Here is a 7,500-nt window from a genome sequence, read left to right as displayed (position 1 = left end):
ATGTATATATATATATATATATATATATATATATATATATATATATATATATATATATATATATATGTGTGTGTGTGTGTGTGTGTGTGTGTGTCTGTGTGTGCGTGCGTGCGTGTGTGTATGTGAAAATACGCACACACATACTCATACACACACAAACATATATATATATATATATATATATATATATATATATATATATATATATATATATATATATATATATATATATATATAAATGTGTGTGTATGTGTGTGCGTGTGTCTGTGTGTGTATAAAACCACCTGAATATTCATGTACTCTCTAAAGAAAAGTAGTCGGGACGGCATTTTTTTAAAGCAAGATTTAAAAATCCAAAATTACTTTTTTAGCTGTAAAGCAGTGTAACTATGGACTTGTAACGAAAAAAACACATATATATTAAAAAAAAAAAAAAACTGAATATCACATCCCAACGCATATATTTCTTTTCCTAGGTATTTATGAAAGGGTTAGCAATCTAAGACTTTCTTGCAATGAATGTTATAAGCCTTCCTTGATGTTAAATGCTACGACCATCTTTCCATCCCAGAACCATGGTGCTTGAAATGGAGATGTTTTGCCTCCTGATCGAAATTACATATAATTTAATTTTTTTCCATGACCTTCAAACTCTTTTTACACACATATACTGAATATTCTTATATTCAAATATGCGTGTACTGTATATATACATACACGAATATATAAGAAAAAAATATATATGAAATGTATAAAAATATTCCACTAAGATCATTCCTACTTTCAACTTCGTCATAGTCAAAGTGTTATTTTATGAATTGATATTTCAGGAATATTTTGGGTATACTTAAATTCAAGGCTCATATCGCTATTGATGTATAACTCTTCTACTCTTGAAGTCTATGACAAACTTGACTAGATATAGCTTATCAAATGAAGTGGGATATGCCAGTCGCTCTCTTTGGAAAGGTAATGAGTAATTAGGGGATCTTCGTTAGATATGCTGTATTTTATGCATAAAAAATCGGTTGCAATTCTAAAGTGTGGTTACGTCTAGAATAAAGGATTAAATAGTTTAGAGGCAGAAAAAAACATAAAGAATAGTGTACCTGAAAGTACTATCAGGCAAAAGAACTTTAAATCAAGATAATCGAAGTCCATGGTACGAAGGCTAAGGCACTATCCACGTTTAGAGATCATTGATTTGATTTTCTTGTGTCCATTCCCAAAAGAGAGTAAATTCTACCATTACTAAGTAAAAAGGATCCAATGGAGAAATACAGGAGTTAACCCAAACCATCTCCATGTACCACTTACCATGATCGTATTCACATAATGAACTCGAGTAATCTCTCTTATAGTTTCCTTTCTATTCCTCTCCTGCCATTTAACTTCTAATATTCTTCTGAGGGTTTCGTTCTTGAATCTGCTAACTCTGTCGCAGATTGTTTCATTGGCATGCCAGGACTCATGTCCATAAAGTAACAAATATCTCACTAACCTGATATTTAACCTGATTTTTATATGTATAATTTAAGTTGATTTGATTTCCAAATTTTACTTAACCTTGCAAATATCTGAATTGCTTTTTTTCTATCTTTGAATTAACTCCAATTCTAATGACTCTATATTGAAAATCCTAATTCTTATATATTTAAATGATTCTACCTTATTAATTATTTCTCTTGTTAATGATATTTCCTCTTCCATTTCCTATTCCGTTCTCATCATCTCTGTCATACTTCTATTTCCTCCTATGATATTTCATTTAATCCTGAAGCTACGCATACTGTATGTAAGCTAATTTCCTATTAACAATCCAGATCCAATTCTTATGTACCATCTCCAATAATTGTTCTACGTATTAGACAATCAATTCTGCCGATAAACAACGTAAGCAACAACACATTCCCTTAGAGTACTCCAATGTTCATTGTCGAATGCTACTTGCTTGTTGATTGTATAACTAATACCGAACTAAAGAATAAAGTTTTTATCGCAGGCAAAAAAATATGAATTGATATTTCATAAAATCTTTATCGATATTTTTGTCTAAATCATCATCATCGTCATTATCTTCTTCTCCATTATTACTCAAATAAAAACACTGGTTTTTCATATCAAAGATACTCTTTAATATTGTCTTTGTCACAGAGATGCCTTTAGATTAATAATTATTAAATCAATAGAAGTTAATACATCTTCTTGCATAGAAATTATATCATGGTGTGTACTTTATATTGCCATTAAGTTAAGATTCAACTTCCACAACCTATTTTAGATTTTGTTAGAAATTAAGTTTGCGCAGAATAAATCATACAGCTAGACAAGAGTTAGATATGCAGTTTAAATGTATTTAAGAGGATCTATTTCATATGCGATAAACATATAATTTTTTTTAAGATGTTATTTTGTTTAATGATTCTCTGTAGAATAACCAATACCAAACTTTGTGCTATTTTCTATGAAATCTATCATTATCAACTGTCAATAAAAAAAAAAAAAAAATAATAATAATAGTAATCGATAGCAGAAACGAACAGAGCAACTATCGTATGCAGTGTGAAAACGTTTACTTTGAAGACATGTTATCATTTTGCTGATCCGAGATTAATTTTTTTCCTTGATTTCAATTAACTTGTCAAAACCAAAAGTTATCGCAGCTTTACCATAGTGAGAGCATGAACAGTGCCATTAATACTAGATTGCTTCTAGTCCTTTTTTATGCTTAACCTCATACAGATGAAATGATTGCAATTAGTGGTAATAAATACATAAATAGAAGAATGTTTAGAAGTGTGTAGCCAAGTATTTAAGCTCTAATTATTAAAAAAAAAAACGGTATAACAGATAATAAAAACAGAAAATATATGTTCTCTACAACAATGATATAAACAAAATATTTCTTCCTTTAAAAAATGATTTATATCGCAACAATAAGCTTTGCTTTCCAGACAAAAAAAAAAGGGAAACCCAATGTAAATTATCTGGAATAAAAAAAGGAAAATTTTGAGGAAATTATTATTATTATTATTATTATTATTATTATTATTATTATTATTATTATTATTATTATTATTATTATTATTATTATTATTATTATTATTATTAGAGAAAGTATTCAGATTAGGGGAGAACAGATAAAGAGAGTTGATAAGTTTAAGTATTTGGGATCATTTGTTAATGTTGGAGGAGGTATGGAAGATGAAGTTAAACATCGGGTACAAGCAGGCTGGAACAACTGGAGAGCAGCCTCAGGAGTTCTTTGCGACAAAAGAATACCACTGAGATTGAAAGGAAAATTTCATAAGACAGTGGTAAGAACAGCAATGCTGTATGGAATAGAAACAGCAAGCATGAGGAAGACAGAGAAGAAGATGGATGTGGCAGAAATGAGAATTCTTAGGTGGATGTCTGGGGTGACAAGAGAGGATCGGATAAGAAATGACTACATAAGGGGGTCGACAAAGGTGGTGGAAATATCAAAGAAAATGCAGGAAGGGAGGCTGAGATGGTATGGACACCTGATGAGGAGAGATGAGGACCACGTTGGGAGACATACTATGGAGATGGAGGTTCAAGGAAGAAGAAGAAGAGGGAGACCAAGAAAGAGATGGAGGGACTGTGTCAGAGGAGATTTACAGGAGAAAGGAATTGATGAGGCAGAAGCGCAGGATAGAAAAAGATGGAAACGGCTCATCCGCAACGGCGACCCCATATAAAAATGGAAACCAGCTGGGAAGAAGAAGAAGATTATTATTATTATTATTATTATTATTATTATTATTATTATTATTATTATTATTATTATTATTATTATTATTATTATTATTATTATTATTATTATTAAGGTTGTAAGTGATATTTTACCCTTTTTAAACCAGAAGTCGTATGCAATAGCATTTTTTTGGATCTAAAGAAGGCTTTCGATACTGTGGATAGGAACGTCCTTCTCCATAAGTTTTCAATTAGAGGATTTAGAGGTGTTGTCAACTCCTTCTTGTCATACTTGAGTAACCGAAGGTAGTATGTTTGTATTGATGGCCAAGTGTCTAATACTGGACCTTTAAATTTTGGACCCCTTCTATTCAATGTTTTTATTAACGATATAGTAGATATAAGGATTGCAAAGAAGGTTTTATTTGCAGATGATGTGGTTTTATATATCAGAGAAAAATCACTTCAATTACGTATTAGCAAAATAAATATATTGATTGCTGAACTCACAAAGTAGTTCCAAAATAATAGACTAATTCCTAATGTTGAAAAAACAAAATTAATGTTGTTCACACCAAGGCATGTTCGCAACTTGCCAGACATGTATTTTAACGGAACTAAGCTTGAGTGGGTCTCCAGTGGCAGGAACTTGGGCATCGTTATTGACAATAAGTTAAGTGTTACTCTGCAATCAGCTGAAGATTTTACGAAATTAAGCAAAATTCAAGGTGTGTTTTATCAACTTTCCTCACTTTTGGCTCAGTCTGTTCTTATGACCATGCATTACTCCTTGGTGTACCCTATAATAATACAAAAATGTTATCATTTGGGTGGCGTTCCTGAGACAAACCTTCATAACATTGAAACCTCTCTCAATAAAATACTAAGGAACATTCTCAAGGTTAAGCATGATGAGAATAATCTACCTTTGATGAGAACTAGTGATATGTAAAAAATGGATAAATTTAAAGAAATTTTTTGGTGTATACAAACATTTCCTTTTGAAGTTTATTCACGATGTTTTTTATAGAAAGTCCGAGATTTTCAGTGAGTATTATGCCCCACTGTTGCCTTCACAGTCGTACGGTACTCGGGGCGTGAGGATCAATCTCCCGGCAGTTAGGGTGGAGGTGGAGAAGCAGTCTGCTTTGTTTCAGACGTGCAGGACTCATGTCCATAAAGTAACAAATATCTCACTAACCTGATATTTAACCTGATTTTTATATGTATAATTTAAGTTGATTTGATTTCCAAATTTTACTTAACCTTGCAAATATCTGAATTGCTTTTTTTCTCTATCTTTGAATTAACTCCAATTCTAATGACTCTATATTGAAAATCCTAATTCTTATATATTTAAATGATTCTACCTTATTAATTATTTCTCTTGTTAATGATATTTCCTCTTCCATTTCCTATTCCGTTCTCATCATCTCTATCATACTTCTATTTCCTCCTATGATATTTCATTTAATCTGGAAGCTACGCATACTGTATGTAAGCTAATTTCCTATTAACAATCCAGTCCAATTCTTATCCACCATCTCCAATAATTGTTCTACGTATTAGACAATCAATTCTGCCGATAAACAACGTAAGCAACAAAACATTCCCTTAGAGTACTCCAATGTTCATTGTCGAATGCTACTTGCTTGTTGATTGTATAACTAATACCGAACTAAAGAATAAAGTTTTTATCGCAGGCAAAAAAATATGAATTGATATTTCATAAAATCTTTATCGATATTTTTGTCTAAATCATCATCATCGTCATTATCTTCTTCTCCATTATTACTCAAATAAAAACACTGGTTTTTCATATCAAAGATACTCTTTAATATTGTCTTTGTCACAGAGATGCCTTTAGATTAATAATTATTAAATCAATAGAAGTTAATACATCTTCTTGCATAGAAATTATATCATGGTGTGTACTTTATATTGCCATTAAGTTAAGATTCAACTTCCACAACCTATTTTAGATTTTGTTAGAAATTAAGTTTGCGCAGAATAAATCATACAGCTAGACAAGAGTTAGATATGCAGTTTAAATGTATTTAAGAGGATCTATTTCATATGCGATAAACATATAATTTTTTTTAAGATGTTATTTTGTTTAATGATTCTCTGTAGAATAACCAATACCAAACTTTGTGCTATTTTCTATGAAATCTATCATTATCAACTGTCAATAAAAAAAAAAAAAAAATAATAATAATAGTAATCGATAGCAGAAACGAACAGAGCAACTATCGTATGCAGTGTGAAAACGTTTACTTTGAAGACATGTTATCATTTTGCTGATCCGAGATTAATTTTTTTCCTTGATTTCAATTAACTTGTCAAAACCAAAAGTTATCGCAGCTTTACCATAGTGAGAGCATGAACAGTGCCATTAATACTAGATTGCTTCTAGTCCTTTTTTATGCTTAACCTCATACAGATGAAATGATTGCAATTAGTGGTAATAAATACATAAATAGAAGATTGTTTAGAAGTGTGTAGCCAAGTATTTAAGCTCTAATTATTAAAAAAAAAACGGTATAACAGATAATAAAAACAGAAAATATATGTTCTCTAAAACAATGATATAAACAAAATATTTCTTCCTTTAAAAAATGATTTATATCGCAACAATAAGCTTTGCTTCCCAGACAAAAAAAAAAAAAAAAAAAGGGAAACCCAATGTAAATTATCTGGAATAAAAAAAGGAAAATTTTGAGGAAATTATTATTATTATTATTATTATTATTATTGTTATTATTATTATTATTATTATTATTATTATTATTATTATTATTATTATTATTATTATTAGAGAAAGTATTCAGCTTAGGGGAGAACAGATAAAGAGAGTTGATAAGTTTAAGTATTTGGGATCATTTGTTAATGTTGGAGGAGGTATGGAAGATGAAGTTAAACATCGGGTACAAGCAGGCTGGAACAACTGGAGAGCAGCCTCAGGAGTTCTTTGCGACAAAAGAATACCACTGAGATTGAAAGGAAAATTTCATAAGACAGTGGTAAGAACAGCAATGCTGTATGGAACAGAAACCGCAAGCATGAGGAAGACAGAGAAGAAGATGGATGTGGCAGAAATGAGAATGCTTTGGTGGATGTCTGGGGTGACAAGAGAGGATCGGATAAGAAATGACTACATAAGGGGGTCGACAAAGGTGGTGGAAATATCAAAGAAAATGCAGGAAGGGAGGCTGAGATGGTATGGACACCTGATGAGGAGAGATGAGGACCACGTTGGGAGACATACTATGGAGATGGAGGTTCAAGGAAGAAGAAGAAGAGGGAGACCAAGAAAGAGATGGAGGGACTGTGTCAGAGGAGATTTACAGGAGAAAGGGATTGATGAGGCAGAAGCGCAGGATAGAAAAAGATGGAAACGGCTCATCCGCAACGGCGACCCCATATAAAAATGGGAACCAGCTGGGAAGAAGAAGATTATTATTATTATTATTATTATTATTATTATTATTATTATTATTATTATTATTATTATTATTATTATTATTATTATTATTATTATTATTATTAAGGTTGTAAATGATATTTTACCCTTTTTAAACCAGAAGTCGTATGCAATAGCATTTTTTTGGATCTAAAGAAGGCTTTCGATACTGTGGATAGGAACGTCCTTCTCCATAAGTTTTCAATTAGAGGATTTAGAGGTGTTGTCAACTCCTTCTTGTCATACTTGAGTAACCGAAGGTAGTATGTTTGTATTGATGGCCAAGTGTCTAATACTGGACCTTTAAATTTTGGACCCCT

Source organism: Palaemon carinicauda, chromosome 23 (assembly GCF_036898095.1).
Source record: "Palaemon carinicauda isolate YSFRI2023 chromosome 23, ASM3689809v2, whole genome shotgun sequence".
NCBI classification, from domain to species: domain Eukaryota; kingdom Metazoa; phylum Arthropoda; class Malacostraca; order Decapoda; family Palaemonidae; genus Palaemon; species Palaemon carinicauda.
The sequence above is the reverse complement of the archived record's forward strand: the minus strand, read 5'-3'. Positions refer to the sequence as shown.